The following is a 17,086-nucleotide window of genomic DNA, read 5'->3' on the forward strand; positions in this document are numbered from 1 at the left end:
TCATGGCAGCAGAGGAGGCCATGGAAAACCATGTTGGAATGGGAATGGGAAGTAAAGTTAAGATGGGTGGCCAGTGGGAAATCTTGCCTGTTGTCACAGATAGAGTGACGGTGCTTGACAATATAGGGGTAAAGAGTCCTTCTGAACTTTTCCCGCTTCCTTATAGAAGTGAACAGGACAGGCCGGACTCCAGGATAAAAATGCCAAGGGTATCTCCATCCCACTGTCCATGTCAGCTCCTAACTGATAGGTGCCACTTCGCTCGATGCCATTACAGCTTGAGGCGACAAAGTTCAGAGTTCAGTTCTGATGCCGTCCATAAGAAGTGTGGACCTCCTCCCTGTAAGCGCATAGGTTTCTCTCCAGCTGCTGCAGTTTCCTCCCACATTCCAAAGACACACCGGTTAGTAGGTTAACCGGCCATTGTAAATCGCCCTGTGATTAGGGCTAAATAGATGTGTTGCTGGTTGCTGTGGCTCGTTGGGCAGGAAAGGTCTGTTCCACAACGTATCTCTAAATAAAAATAAACTTTAAAAAATTAAATGCAGGTTGAAAGCACCGCGCCTCCTCTCACATTTTAATGAGCTGTTTTAAGAACATTATCTAATGAAGCGAGAGGGTGAGGTTTATTCCTTTATCCCGTGGTATGTGGTAGAAGGAGTTGCCAGACTATGCAGTAGAGATGTTTATTAAGCACTTGAAAGTCACTACAAAGGAATATATGGTTTTGCTTGTCAAGCAGGTCCCTCAGCCTAGAGCATTAACCCTTTCCGAATCAGATTTACTATTGCTGACTGGGATGATGTGAAATTTGTTACTTTGTGGTAGCAATGCAGAGGTAACTTAGGAAAGAAGTAAATTGTGCAAAAAAAAGGGATAATGAAGTAGTGTTCGTGGGTTCATGGGCTACTCAGAAATCTGATGAATGAGGAGAAGAAGCTGTTCCTAATTCACTGCATGTCCTTCTTCAGGATTCTGCACTTTTCCCCGATGGTAGTTATCAGAAGAGGGAGTGTCCTGGATGGTGAGAGTCCTGAGTACTTTCCTGAGGCATTGTCTGTAGAGGTTGACCAACTCTCTCGAGCATCTTGTGATCCTGTGCATTCGAGCTTCCATACTAGGCTCCACCGTACGTGCAGAGAAACTTGTAAAATCTGGTTAAACACCAAACCTCAAACTCCTATTGAAGTTCAGGGCTTTTTAATACCTTGCCATGAAAGATGTTTTTTGTAGAGACAGAAGGATAGCTGTCAGTAACTGTGTGGAAAGCAAAATGTATTTCTTTTGCCCTGGGAGGAATGGTAAGAAGGGTACACCTCACCCGCTCCACACCAAAGAAACCTTAATATCAATAAAACAATTCAAGAGAAATTCTTGTATTTATACAGTATAGTGTTTCCCTTAACCTTAGGATATCCTGAACTAGTTCAGCCAGTGAAGTGCACTTTAAAATCAGAGTCAAAGTAAATTTGTTATCAAGGTACGTAAATGTCACCATATACTACCTTGAGATTCAGTTTCTCGTGGACGTTTACTGGAAAATAAAGAAATGCAATTGAATTTTTGAAACTATACATAAAGACTGACAAACTACCAATATGCAAAAGAAGATAAATTGTGCATTAAATGAACCAGCAAACAAATAAATAAATAAACACAGAGAGATAGATAGGATATTAAATAGATCAATGGAGAATGAACAAGTAAAGGAATAAATATATAGATGATAAATTAATAGATAAATAATGCATACATAATTATTAATTAATAAATGGATTAATTAATTAAGTACTGAGTACGTGTGTTGTCATAGTTCAGAAGATGTATATCTAGTAGTTTTGTGAGCTGTGCTCAAAATGTTACAATATATCGCCAGGCATGAATGCAAAGTAGGAAATATGGCAGTCTCTTCCAAGTGTGATTTGTTGAGGCTTTTCCAGTCTTTCCCAGTCTTTTTTCTTGCCTTAGGGCTTCAACAGCAGCGACCCACCTTGCAGTTCAGTACTTCTCATCAAAAGGAACAGGGAGTGCCTAACTTCCTTTGCTCTACCAGTGAGTATTGGCAGATGTCCTCATCTGCATTATCTCCAAGGTCTGTTCTCCTCCCCTGGCCTTCTCTGTTTCTTTGTCTCTTTTACTATTTTTTAAGATGATGTAGCTCACACCATTCACTAGGCTTATGGCCACTTGTCTGAATGTTTCCTTCTCTGGTGTGGTATCTGTTTGCTAGAGCCCTTGTAAGCATTTAGAATCACGAGGTCTTTAAAATGTATCAAGGTGGCCATTCAACACATTGCATCTGTACCAGTTCTGTATAAAGTAACTCAAGATGGCCACTTCCTCATTTCTTACCTATAGCCCTGCAACTTCAATGTCCTTTTGAAAGCACTAATTGATTTTTCTTACACCACCCCTATAGGCCATGAGTTCCAGGTCGTTACTGCATGCTGTGTGAGGAAAAAAACACCTTCCCCTTTCCACTATTGTCCAAAGTTTAAAACCTTGTGTTCCCATGCTCCTTGAAACACTCTAATGAGTAATAGTTTACGTTTATGTCCCTTTTCTGAACCAGTCATGAACCAGTATATATAGACTGGAACCACTTTAGTAACCCCTCTTTCACTGCCTTGTAGTGCCAGCATAACTCTGCGTTACTGCTTTACATCCTGACTAGAGAACTCTACAGCTAGTGTGTGCCTTGCACCAAATTGTACTTTGATCTTGAACCAGAGGGTTCAGCTCCAATGAATGGACATATTGAATCCCTAGTTCTATATATTTTGTGAATCTTAATTTCATTTTGAAGAGATTCTGCAGAAGCTGGAAATCCAGGGCCACATACACAGTAGTCTGCTTATTCCTCTGTAGAGGCTGTCTGACCTGCTGAGTTTCTCCGGCGTTTGTGTGTGTTACTCATTTTGAATTTATTTAATATTTGCATTGACCAAGAGATGATCAACAAATATGTAGATCATCACATAGTTATACACCTTACATCTCTTGTTCCACTTCGTGTGAAACCTATGATCTCATTGAAACCTGTGTTTCTAAGGAGCACCTCATTGGCTAAAACTCACATGAACCTGGAGATTACCGTCATGGTGTGCTCTGGGAGAGCTGGACCCGTTTGCGGAGGAAAGGATGGATCTCTGTTACGGGGGTCACTGGCACTGACACAACCCAAGAGCTGCAGATGGCAGACTCACAACTGTAGGACTGGAGGAACGGCAGAATCCCACAGAGAGACGGAAAAGAGAAGTTATATATAGGAACGCCGACAAAGCCTTAGAGGAACGACTGAGCAAGGCTGCGAGACAAATCATTCTCAGGGAATGTGGGAAACCCATGCCAGTCACAATCAACTTGAGCAGATTAAACCAAAAACACAAGGGCTGAATGGCTCTAGTTAAGATAACGATTGGTAAATACATGCGCTGAAGAACCCTGGTAGCTCAATGCTCCACGGCAAGCTGCAGTGGCCATAGGGCTCATGATAATTATGGATGTTTCTTCTGGCTGGGACGTCTGAAACCAGGGCTCATAGTTTCCAAATAAGCGAGCAGCCAATCAGGATGAAGATGGAAAGGAAATTCATTCCTACAGCGGGTTGTGAATCTTTGGAATTCTACGTATATCGGGGATGACCGTGAAGATTCAGTTGCTGAGTATATTTAAGAAAGTGATTGATGGATTTTAGGATATTTAAGGAATCACAGGCTATGGAGATACTGTGGCAAAGTGGCTTCAAGATAAAAACACACCCAATGACAGATTGGGAAAAGGGACCAAACATCCAAATTTTACTTTTACTTTTGATTGTATTTCTTTTGATTTAAAAAAATATTTTTGTTACAAGTTATGAATGCTGTAAACATGAACATCCTGAATTATTCTGGGGGGGGAGGTGTTGCTATGTTATCAAGGTTGTTGAATATTGGTTGTCCTGAAGAAGGGTCTCGGTCCACAATGTCAATTTCTTTTTCATTTCCATTGATGCCGTCTGACCTGCTGAGTTCCTCCAGCGTTTTGTGTGTGTTGTTGATATGGGAGCTGGAATAGCTCAGTATTTGCAACCACTTGTAACTTCAAAGTTCGAAGTAAATTTATTATCAAAGTGCATATATGTCACCATAAACAATCCTGTGATTCATTTCCTTGCGAGCATACTTGATAAATCCATAGAAGAATGATAACCGTTAACAGAATCAATGAAGGATCAGTGTGCAAAATTCAATAAACTGTGCAAATACGTGAAGAAAGAAATAATATTAATGAATAAATAAACAATAAATATTGAGAACGTAAGATCATTTCATAGCTTGTCACACCAGACAGTCAGCCATTCTTGTCTGGCGCGTAGGGTCAGGATTGGTCTCCTTGCGGATTAATCGGGTAACGGCATGAACATGAACATAAGATGAAATGGTCTTGAAAGTGAGTCCATAGGTTGTAGGAACATTTCAATGATGAGGCAAGTGAAGTTGAGTGAAGTTATCCCATTTTGGTTCAAGAGCCTATTGGTTGAGGGGTGGTGTGAGTGAATCTGCAGATGCTGGAAATAAATAAAAACACAAAATGCTGACAGAACTCAGCAGGCCAGACAGCATCTATGGGAGGAGGTAATAACAACGTTTCGGGCCGAAACCCTTCATCAGGATTGAAGTAACATGGGATGGTCGAGGGGGGATAAGAAGTGGGGGGAGGGATGAAGTAGAGAACTGGGAAGTGATAGGCTGAAGGGAAATGGGCTGGGGGGAAGGTGGAGAATTATGGGAAATAAAAGAGAAAGAAAGGTAGGGCTGGGGGGAGATTATAGTGAGGGGGGAAAAAAGAGAGAGAAAGAGAACCAGACTAAAATAATAGATAGGGATGGGGTAAGGGGGGGGGGGCAGGGGTATCAACGGAGGTCTGTGAGTTGAATGTTCATGCCGGCAGGTAGGAGGCTACCTAGGCGGGAGATAAGGTATTGCTCCATCGACCTGCGTGTGGCCTCATCTTGATGGTAGAGGAGGCCTTGGACAGACATGTTGGAGTGGGAGCGGTCTGTGGATTTGAAGTGTGTGGCCACAGGGAGATCCCACCACTGCTGGAGGACTGAGTGCCGGTGTTCGGCGAAACGGTCTCCCAGTCTGCGGCGGGTCTCCCCAATGTATAAATAGCCACATCGGGAGCACTGGATACAGTATATCAGCCCAGTTGACTCACAGATGAAGTGGTGCCTCACCTGAAAGGACTGACTGGGGCCTGGGATGGTGGTGAGGGAAGAAGTGTGGGGGCAGGTGTAGCACTTCTTCTGTTTGCAGGGATGAGTGCCCGGAGGGAGGTCGGTGGGGAGGGATGGGGGGATGAATGGACAAGGGAGTCACGTAGGGAGCGATCCCTGTGGAAAGCCAAGAGTGGGGGGGAGGGGAAGATGTATCTGGTGGTGGGATCCCGTAGGAGGTGGCGGAAGCTACGGAGGATTATATGTTGGATCTGTAGGCTGGTAGGGTGATAGGTGAGGACCGGGGGACTCTATCCCTGGTGGGCTGGCGAGGGGATGGGGTGAGGTCAGAGGTGCGTGAAATACGGGAGATGCGATGGAGGGCAGAGTTGATAGTGGACGAAGGGAAGCCCCTTTCTTTAAAAAAGGAAGACATTTCCTTTGTCCTAGAATGAAAGGCTTCATCCTGACAGCAGATGTGGCAGAGGTGGAGGAATTGAGAGAAAGGGATAGCATTTTTGCAGGAGACAGGGTGGGAGGAAGAATAGTCTAAGTAGCTGTGGGACTCTGTAGGTTTGTAGTAGACATCGGTGGATAGTCTGTCTCCAGAGATAGAGACAGAAAGATCTAGAAAGGGGAGGGAGGTGTCGGAAATAGACCAGGTGAATTTGAGAGTGGGGTGAAAGTTGGAAGTGAAGTTAATGAAGTCGACGAGCTCAGCATGTGTGCAGGAAGCAGCACCGATGCAGTTGTCGATATAACGTAAAAGAGGAGGACAGATACCGGTGTAGGCTTGGAACATAGATTGCTCCACACGGCCGACAAAAAGGCGGGCGTAGCTAGGACCCATGCGGGTGCCCATGGCTACACCTTTAGTTTGGAGGAAGTGGGAGGAGCCAAAGGAGAAATCGTTAAGGGTGAGGACTAATTCCACAAGGCGGAGAAGAGTGGAGGTGGAGGGTGACTGGCTGGGTCTGGAATCCAGGAAGAAACGGAGAGCTTGGAGACCTTCCTGGTGGGGGATAGAGGTATATAGGGACTGGATGTCCATGGTGAAGATAAGGCGGTGAGGGCCAGGGAACTTGAAATCTTTGAAGAGATGTAAAGCATGGGAAATATCACAGACATAGGTGGGAAGGGATTGAACAAGGGGAGATAAAACAGAGTCGAAATAGGCAGAAATGAGTTCAGTGGGGCAGGAGCAAGCAGAGACAATGGGTTTGCCTGGACGGGCAGGTTTGTGAATCTTAGGTAGGAGGTAGAAACAGGAAGTGCAGGGTTTGGGAACTATAAGTTTGGTGGCTGTGGATGGGAGATCTCCCGAGCTGATGAGATTGGAAATGGTTTGGGAGACAATGGACTGGTGCTCCCTAGTGGGATCATGGTCCAGGGGTAGATAAGAGGAGGCATCAGCGAGTTGTTGATGTGCCTCCGCTATGTATAGGTCAGTGCGCCAGATGACAACAGCACCCCCCTTATCAGCGGGTTTGATGGTAAGGTTGGGATTGTTGCGGAGGGAATGGAGAGCAGAGCGCTCAGAGGGGGTAAGGCTGGAATTGGAGCAAGGGGTGGTGAAGTCGAGACAGTTAATGTCCCGACGGCAATTAGAGATAAACAGATCCAGGGCGGGTAGAAGTCCTGGGCGGGGAGTCCATGAGGAGGAGGAGGGTTGGAGACGGGAGAAAGGGTCATCGGTGGGGGTGGTAACTGTTTCTGAACCTGGTGGTGTGAATCCTGAGGCACAAACCATTGCTCCTGATAGAGAAGCTGTGGCCAGTGTTCCACAGGAGCAGTTTGTATTCCTTCCAGTTTAAATTCTCATCAAAATGCTGCCTTTATTTTACTGTTGCACTGATGCCAGAATTTTGTGCCTCTGGCACCAACAACATGGTGTTAATAGAAATGGAAAAGCCTGACAATGAGAAGGAATAATAGCCAGGTTATGAGGTGTGGTTGGTACTCTTGTTTCTTCAAAAGCACAGCTCTGTGAATCAGTGGGAATATTTCTCCAGTTCACACCCCATCCTGCTTGCTAGAGCTTTGACAGTAACATGGCACACAAGAGATTTTTAAGCCAGGTTGAGTCTCTATGCACTGTAGGCTTCCATGGAAAGAGTGGTGCATGTCTGATCTGCTGAGTAATCCCAGTTTTCATTTTGTCCTTCAATCTTGGTGCATTTCAGTCCGTCTGCCCTACAAAGAACGGGGCAGTTCAAGATTTAGATTTATTTATCACATTCAGATCGAATATTAAAAGCAAGAAGAAAAGGCAGCTTCCCAGCTGCAAAGCCTCAAGCCCACTGGCCTGAGCCAATATTGGTGCATCTGGAGATTCAAAAATCAATAATTGACTTAGTCATGATGCTGAGAGGAGATTACTCAAGTATTGGTACTTTCTTGATGGGATGTTTGATGTGAGAAACTGGGTAGGTGGATGGGCTGCAAACTTTAGAATTCTCTGACTTAGTTTCTCAAGGTCTGTGCTACTAGAATCAGGAAAATCATGTCATTGAATCCTTGAACATTACAGCACAGAACCAGGCCACTTGGCCCATCTAGTCTGTGCCAAGCTGTTAATCCACCTAGTCCCATTGGCCTGCACCCGGACCATAGCCATCCATACATCTCCCATCCACATAAAGCATTTACCCAAATTCCTCTTAAGTGTTAAAATCGAATCCACATCCACCATTTGCACTGTTAGATTGTTCTACACTCTCACCGCCCTCTGAGTGAAGAAGTTCCTCCTTATGTTCCCCTTAAATATTTCACCTTTCACCCTTAACCCATGACCACTAGCTTTAGTCTCACCCAACCACAGTGTAAGAACCCTCAATCCTTTACATTCCAGGTAATAAAGTCTTAACCTGTTCAACCTTTTCAACCTTTCCCTACAGCTCAGGTCCTGGCAACATCCTTGTCAACTTTCTTCATACTCTTTCAATTTTATTTACATCTTTCCTTTAGGTAGTTGACCAAGACTGCAGAAAATACTCCAAATTAGGCTTCACCAATGTCTTATACAACTTCAACATAACATTCCATTTCCTGTACTCAATACTTTGATTTATGAAGGCCAATGTGCTAAAAGCTTTCTGCTTGTGACACCACTTCCAAGGAATTATAGATCTGTATTCCCAGATCACACTGCACTCCTCTGTGTCTTCCCGTTCTCCATGTAAGTCCTATCCTTATTGGTCCTCCCAAGGTGCACCACCCAACAGTTGTCTGCATTAAATTCCTTCCACCATTTTTCTGAAGCTTCCTTTCAAAACCTTCAGGAAATACAAAGGCATGATCCTCTTGGGAAAGGTAGTGTTTCTGTAAAGGAATAGGATCATGTGTGGGAAGTCAAGATGTATCCTGTACTATTTCAAAACTATAGTCAGTAGTGGCTGAAAGTTATAGAGTGAGAATGCATGGGGACAGATCCTTTGGTTCATCTTGGCCATGCCAGCCAAGTTGTGGAACTGAACTGGTCCTATTGGCCTTATCCAATTAAAACTTTCCCATCCATGTAACTGTCCAATTTAGTGAATGATGCCCTTTAGTCATGGGTTTGCCAGCTCATCAAAGTGTCCATGGAGAAATTCTGCCAACTGGCACATTCCAGACTGCAGGAGTACGTGCTGAGGGACACACTGAGGCTTGGTGCAGTCACCACAGTCTCGATGAAGAAGGACCACAGCGTAGGGCTCGTCTGCTACTGGAGAGGGAGGATGCCCCTCAGTTATTGAAGAGGTGTAGCACCCCAAAGGACCACATGTGTGGCAGCATTGATGTGCAGGAAAGTAATAGAACAATACTGAAAGCATTGATGATGAATGCAAAGCATTAAAATGCATTGCGCGGTTTATTCTTCTAAACTCTCTTTCGAATTATAGTCATGGAAAACTACAGCACAGAAACAAACACTGCTGCCCTTTTTTTTCTTGTCAAACAATTTAAGTTGCCTTGTTTCATTGGCCTGCAACTGGACCATAGCCGTCCACACCCCTCCCATCCATGAATCTGTCCAAACTTGTCTTAAAAGTTGAAATTAAAATCACATCCACCACTTGTGCTGGCAGCTTTTTCTACACTAGTGGTCGCCAACCTGTCAATCACGATCGACTGGTTGATCTTTGAGACTTTCCTAGTAGATCCCCAAAAAAAAAGAAAAATAAACACACAAATACTGTTGAAAGATTGTTTCTGGGTTGTAGGGTTTTTAATTCCATTCTTTCTGCCCAGTGCGCATGCATGTAGCTCCACTTCAGTGTACTTCAGTGACCCGCAACCACTGGGCCGCAAGGAAACGATATGAGTCAGCTGCACCTTTCCTCATTCCCTGTCATGCCCACTGTTGAACTTGAATACACGCGAAGTCATTACCCAATTGAGGTCGCCTAAATGCAGTGATACCCTCGCACCAGGGATCACTGGCTGGCCTCGGGTAACCGGTGCCTCGTGCGGCCGGTGGGAATTTGCTACTGGCTTACAGCGTGGACAAATGGGCACTGCCTCTAAACCTGTTTAGCACACCAAATGTTCATGGGGAACCTGGTGCTAAAATATTTGCAGACGACTTAATTCGGGCTCAGGCTCAGGGTTCCGTAAGTATCAGAGCAGCTACCTCGCTGCGATCTACTGAAAGTCATCCCTCGGCTGATAGATCCTACGGCGGGGGGGTGGGGGGGGGAGGGTTGGCACACGTCTTGCTGCACTCCTCGCTGAGTTGGTCGCTCTGTCCGGACTGTGACCGCCGCGGACCCGATACGAGATCAGCTGTACCTGGTCAAGGAGTCTGGAGGCTGGTGGGTGGGAGGCTGTCTCCTGTGTGACGTGGCTAACGGCCAACCTCGCCCCATCGTCCCGGCAGCCTGGGGGCAGTGAGTTTTCGACTCCATACACAATTTGGCGCTCCCATCTATCAGGAAAACCATCTGGCTGGTCTCCAGCAAGTTCGCGTGGCACGGACTTCGCAAGCAGGTCAGTGAATGGGCCAGAACATGCGCGCAGTGCCAAACAGCCAAGGTGCAGCGGCACACTAAAGCCCCGCCGCAGCAGTTCGAACCCACCCACCGGAGGTTCGACCACATTCACGTGGATATCGTGGGCCACCTACCAGTGTCCCGAGGAGCGCAGTACCTCCTAGCTATGGTAGACCGGTTCACGAGGTGGCCAGAGGCGGTCCCGCTCACTGACACATCTGCCGATTCCTGCGCCCGAGCACTGATTGCAACCTGGGTAGCACGCTTCGGGGTATTGGCCCACATTACCTCCAACACGCGCTCAGTTCACCTCCAGCCTGCGGTCAGCTGTGGCCAGCCCGTTGGGAACGCAACTACACCACACGACTGCCTACCACCCACAGTCGAACGGACTGGTTGAACGCTTCCACCGTCACTTGAAGTTGGCTCTCATGGCCCCCCTGAGAGGACCTAACTGGGTGGATGAGCTTCCCTGGGTCCTGCTTGGAATTTGTACAGCGCCCAAAGAGGATCTGCATGCCTTGTTGGCCGAGTTCATGTACAGCGCGCCCCTGGCTGTCCCAGGAGAGTTCATACCAGCCCCAAGGGGGCAAGAGGAAGAACCCGCAGCAGTCCTGGACAGGCTACGCGAAAGGCTCGGCAACCTGGCCCCCGTACCAACTTCACAGCAGGGACGGACCCCAACCCATCTACCCAAAGACCTGCAGAACTGTAAGTTTGTGTTTGTACGAAGGGGCGGACACTGGGCACCTCTACAGCGGCCGTATGAGGGGCCATTCAAGGTGATCAACAACAACGGGTCCACGTACGTTCTGGACAATGGGGGGAGAGAGGAGGTTTTCACGGTGGACCGACTCAAACCAGCCCATGTGGACTTGGCACTGCTGGTTGAGGTTCAGGCACCACGGCGCAGAGGCAGACCTCCCAAACAGAGGCTGATCCAGACTGTGGACATTGGGGGGTGTATCGCCTGTTCTGGGGTGGGGGGGGTTATGTGGCGACCCACTTTCTGCGCAGGCGAACCGGCTCACAAAATAGCCAGCGCGCGGGCAGAGACTTTGGTAATGCACCTTTGACGTCATTTCCACCTGGAGAGGGCGGGCGCTAGGGATTAAAATGCCAGCACCGCGAAGTTTGAATAAACTAGTTTTGAAATGACTTACCGACTGCGTGTCGTTATTTCAGCGCTGTGTGTAGCACATCGCTACAAGTTTATGTTTTTCTTTAAAGTTGACCTATTATTCCTGTTTGTTCTTGCATGTTCGTTAGGTGAGAGTGCCTGGTGACAGAATGAGTTAGAAATTTTTAAACAGCTTTTGTCTCTGAGTGATTTCGGTGTAAAATCTCAGTTGGTTTTGAGAGGCTTTTATAAAGGGTAAGGGGATTGTCAATCAGATACAGTGTTCAGTTGAGCCCTCTCTGACTTGTTATGTTGGATATATGATTCCTAAAGCAGCCCCTTGATAGGGGCAAGGCAAGTTTCCTGTCCAATTCTGACAGGTGTTGAGATAGATTATTGATAATTAAAATGTTGCTGTTCTCACGTAGTTGCTCTTGAATTTACTGCTGTCTTTACAATACAATAACAAAGACTCCTGCTCTGAACAACTCTATTGATTGCAAAACCCCAGAGATCATGTGATGCATTACAGAAATCTATCTTCTTTACTTAACACCGTTATTTATATATAGCAATATCCCTTTAGAACAGAGATGAGGAGGAATTTCTTTGGCTAGAGCAGGGGTGGGCAAACTTTTTGACTTGTGGGCCACAAAGGGTTCTAAAATTTGACAGGGGGGCCGAACCAGGAGCAGATGAACGGAGTGGTTTGGTAATACACCTCATAAGGGAAAATAATATATCATGGGATATTATATTCTTTAAAAACCGCCACAGTCTCTTGGTATATCAGGCATACAGCAGTTGATCGGTGTTCGGTAAAAAGATATATAGTTGTCCACTCCTTATTAAACACCCGACATTCTCTATCCACTGTTCTTTTCTTAGCTCCACTCATCTTTACAGAAGGGGTGAGAGGTTGTAGCGGTGTGCTACATGCAGTGCTAAAATTACGACACGGAGTCGGTAACTGCAGTCGAAGGAAAAAAAATTTATTTGAAATCCCCAGCCTCACTTTTAAGCCTCCCTCAACCTGCCCCCCCCCCCCACCCCCGTGGCGCAGAGGCTCCTAAGCTCTGTGCTCGCAAATCCCCGCAGGCTATCTCCCTTAGCCAGAACGCTGCCTAATTGTGAGCCGGTTCGGACATGCCAGGAAATGGGTCGCCACAAGGTCACAGAGTAAAGTGCAAATGTGGAGTAATACGCTGCACCTCAACAAAGGTCAATGTAAAGAGAGTGCGTCATCTATTGGGAAAACGCCAGAATTGTGGGGAAAAAACGTTAACAAGGTTTATTAATATAATTTCAACAAGTTCTGCGGGCCGGATTAAAAAGCTTAACGGACCGCATATGGCCCCCGGGCCGTAGATTGCCCATGCCTGGGCTAGAGGGTGGTGAATCTGTGGAATTCATTGCCACAGAGGCCAAGTCATTGTGTATATTTAAACTGGTGGTTAATGCATTCTTAGTAAGAATGTGAAAGGTTACAGGGAGAAGGTCAGAGAATCAGATTGAGAGGGATAATAATTGTGCCGTGATGGAATGGTGGAGCTGACTGGGCTGAATATAATCATATGTCTTATGGTTATACAACTGTAATACTGTCTTCTCTGATGACTAGTCACTTTTGTATGAAAAATGTGGAATTTCACACTAATCTGCTCTGCCACTTTTCATTAGAATAAAAATTAGGTGGCACAGTCGTGTAGTGGTTAGCACAACGCTTTACAGTACCAGCGACCTGGGTTCAGTTCCCACCACTCCCTGTAAGGTGTTTGTACATTATCCCCGTGACCGCCTGGGTTTCCTCCTGGTGCTCCGGTTACCTCCCACTGTCCAACGACGTACCAGTTGGTTAATTGGTCATTGTAAATTGTCCGGTGATTAGGCTACAGTTAAAATGGGGAATGGCTGGGGTCGCGGCTCAAATAGCTGGAAGGGCCTGTTGATTCACTGAGGTCTATTAAGTTTCAGATTTGTTCATTTATTGATAACAAGTACATTGAAACATACAGAGAAATGTGCCATTTGCGATAAGAACCAAAATAACAAGAACGTGCTGGGGGCTGTCCGCAAGTGTTGCCACACATTCCAGCACCAGCCCACTACGCTCAGCAGAGTTCAAATTAATTTTACTGACTTTCTGAAGCACGCATCACTAAATCACATTCTTGGCTCATGCTGTGGCAGAGAAATTTCTTCCAAGCTTGGTAAAAGAACCTCCAAGAGGATCACAACCTCAACTAGGGTTTGGAGGCTTGCGTATCTCAAGGACATAGAAACAGAGAAAATAGGTGCAGGTGTAGGCCATTCAGCCCTTTGAGCCTGCACCGCCATTCGGTATGATCATGGCTGATCATCCAACTCAGAACCCTGTACCTGCTTTCTCTCCATACCCCCTGATCCCTTTAGCCACAAGGTCCTTATCTAAATTAAGACATGGAGAGCAATGTTGGCTAGAGTCAGGGCTTTTGGTAGGGTCATCCATGCCAAACTGGTCAAAGGGTAGAGGCCAAGCTAAGAGTGGTCCACTAGTCATCCAGGTTCAGGGGTGCAGCTCAGGGCTAACAACCCTGAATGGTAAAAGAAATGTTACAGAAACTGCAAAGAAGAATCCTTCTATATCTGTGTGTGATTGTATGGACAGACAGAGATGGAGGTCTTCATTGCTGGCCTAAAAACCAGCGTCATAAAGGGCAGGAGGTAAGTTAGAAAAACAAACTGCAGTTTGTCTGTATTGACTACAGTGAAGAAAGACTAATTGAAGGTTATTTTGGCCCGTTTGCAGAGGATGCAAGTATTTATGCCTTTGCTCAGTTCATAATCCCTCACACTGCATGTTATTTTCAAATTTCCCTTCCAGCAGGTTTCTGGCAAGCCTCAGGACTTCAGACCACAGTTTATTCTTTCATATTTTAGTGAAACTGGCCATTTTTTCTTCATACACATTATTGTTTTTAGGATGTGAGCATCGCTGGCCCATCTATTATTTGCCTATCTCACATTGTGGGTGAGGGAATTGTAGGTTTTAAAGTTAGTGTATCTGATCTCGGCCTAAAACATCAACTGTTTCTTTACCTCCATAGTTGCTGCTCTGGCATTTTACGTGTGTTGCTCTGGATTTCCAGCATCTGCAGAAGCTCTTGTGTTTAGAAACCAAGATAAAATGTGTGGCTTGCTGGGTAGTGATGTTGCCTTTGTACTTGGTGGTATTGATCATTGCATTGGGAAGTATGTTTTGTGTGCCTTTTGTAGATGGTATAAACTGCTTTTCGTGTAGAGATATGACTATGGGATGCAATTGTGGTTTGCTGAGCTAGGATTTTGTTGCTTTACCTGGGCAGCCTTGTCTTAGGGCCGTGAACAGATTGTTTTTGATCAAAGAGTACTGTGCAGAAAATGTCTCATTCTTCACTCTTAGGTTGGAGGAGTAACTCTTCATAGGTACATTATGACATAGTGTCTTGTACTTCAATACAAAGGTAATGATAAACGATTGCAATAACCAACTGGTTAACATTAACAAACTCGTGGTTTCCTGGCATATGTGATGAATAAATTGTTCTTGGGGTTCCAGACGGGGGCAGGTATCGATTAGAACTGGCGTTTCAATGACAAACTCTGCCATTTTCATCAGGGGTCATCCTTGATGAAGGAGGCAGAGTTTGTCATCGAAACGTCGAACATAACTGATACCTGTACCCGGCTGGAAACCCGAGAATCATTTATTCATCATATTAACATCAACATTTGGAATATGTTCAAGTTCATATTCCATCTGGATGCCATCCAACCTGGTGGCATGAACATTGATTTCTCCAAATTATGGAAAATTTCCCCCACCCCTCTTCTTCTATTCCCCACTCTGGCCTCTTACATCTTCTCCCCTGCCTATGGTAATGTTACAGCTGTATAAGACCTTAGACCCCACTTGGAGTACTGTGTTCAGTTCTGGTCGCCTCAGTACAGGAAGGATGTGGATACTATAGAGAGGGTGCAGAGGAAATTTACAAGGATGTTGCCTGGATTGGAGAGGATGCCTTATGAGAATAGATTGAGTGAACTTGGCCTTTACTCCTTGAAGTGACGGAAGATGAGAGGTGACCTGATAGAGGTGTATAAGGTGATGAAAGGCATTGATCATGTGGTTAGCCATTGGCTTTTTCCCAGGGCTGAAATGGCTATAATGAGGGGGCATTGTTTTAAGTGCTTGGAAGTAGATACAAAGGGTTGTCAGAGCTAAGTTTTTCACAGAGAGTGGTGGGTGTGTGGAATGCACTGCCAGTGATGGTGGTAGAGGCAGATACAATAGGCTCTTTTAAGAGACACTTAGATAGGTAGAACTTAGAAAAATCGAGGGACATTCTAGGCAGTTTCTAGAATAGGTTACATGGTCAGCACACTCCTCCCTTATCAGATTCTTACCTCTCCAGCCCTTTATCTTTCCTACCTACCTGACTTCACCTATCACCCTCTAGCTATCCTCCCTCCCATCCTTTTTATTCTGGCATCTGTCCCCTTCCTTTCCAATGCTGAAGAAGAGTCTCGGCCCTAAATGTCGACCATTTATTCATTTACATACCAGCTGCCTGACCTACTGTGTTCCTCCAGCATTTTGAGTGTGTTGCTTATGGTAATCTTTCTCCCTTCCCTTTCCCTCTTCTTCAGTTCCCCACTCTGGCCCACCTGCCAAACACCTCCCCCGGTTTCCTTCCTTCTTCCCTTTCTCCTATGGTCCATTCTCCTCTCCTCTTAGATTCCTTTCTCTGCAGCCCTTGACCTTTTCCTCCTGTCAACTCCCAGCTTCTTACTTCATTCCCTACCTCTAGCTGCCTGGCTTCATCTGTCACCTTCTAGCTTCTAATCCTTTCCCTCCCTCCGCCCCCACCCCAGCCATGTTCTTACTATGGCATCTTTCCCCTTCTTTTCCAGTCTTGCTGAAGGGTCTCAGCCTGAAACATCAACAGTTTATTCATTTTTTGTGCATGTTGCCTGACCTGCTGAGTTCCTCCAGCATTTTGTGTGTGTTGCATTGGATTTCCAGCATTTGCGGATTCTCATGTGTTCATTCTTCACTTGTTGGGAGGTATTACATTATATCGTCAGGCCCTTCACTAAGATCCCAAGCATTTGGACCTGAGGGCTGAGATGTTGAGGCCTACTCTGGAGCAAATCCCTTCATGCATTGCACTAGGGAATTCAGGCAAATTGAGAAACAAAGTTAATGTACTGGTGAAGTCATCTTCAGCTGGAAATATTAAGCTTTCCTTGATTTTCATAATGCTGACTAATTTGCTGAGATTTTGTCGATCAGATTGATAAACTTGTGCTGTACCTCACTGAAAGCTATAAATTTGACCCAACTGTGAACATTCAGTGATTGCATGAAAAGGATTTTGTGGCCCAAGTTTAACATTATTAATTTGATTGACTTCTCATGGGGTCTTTTCAAGGCCTGCTGAACATATTGGAGTGGAATTTTGTCTTGAACTGCAGGTCAGAACTGGAGCAGTGCATTAGTGAGTAATAAAACTGGAAACAGGCCTAGCGGTTAATGGAAAGCCAATGTGAAATCAGTGCCACCCAAGTTCCTGGTCCATTGTATAGTTAGAGGTTTTTCGAGTGACTGAAATTCCTTTGAGAATAATATTCAGCAATTATCAAGGAAAAGGATTCTTCTTTCACTTGAAGTGCAAAACCTGCACTGCTCAGTTTAAAGGTCTATGAGAAGATGTAGAATATGAAGATGTTCTAACAGCAGTGGACAGATTAGAACCAGTAACCATTGTT

At 45.5% G+C, this 17,086-nt stretch overlaps 1 protein-coding gene across 2 annotated transcripts in view; it reads left to right on the plus strand.

The window, feature by feature from the left end:
- Positions 1–17,086, plus strand: part of LOC132389742 (coiled-coil domain-containing protein 85C-like) — a 277,288-nt gene that overhangs the window by 154,705 nt on the left and 105,497 nt on the right. The gene's annotated exons all lie outside the window — the stretch shown is intronic.

This window comes from Hypanus sabinus, chromosome 2 (genome assembly GCF_030144855.1).
Source record: "Hypanus sabinus isolate sHypSab1 chromosome 2, sHypSab1.hap1, whole genome shotgun sequence".
In the NCBI taxonomy this organism is placed as follows: domain Eukaryota; kingdom Metazoa; phylum Chordata; class Chondrichthyes; order Myliobatiformes; family Dasyatidae; genus Hypanus; species Hypanus sabinus.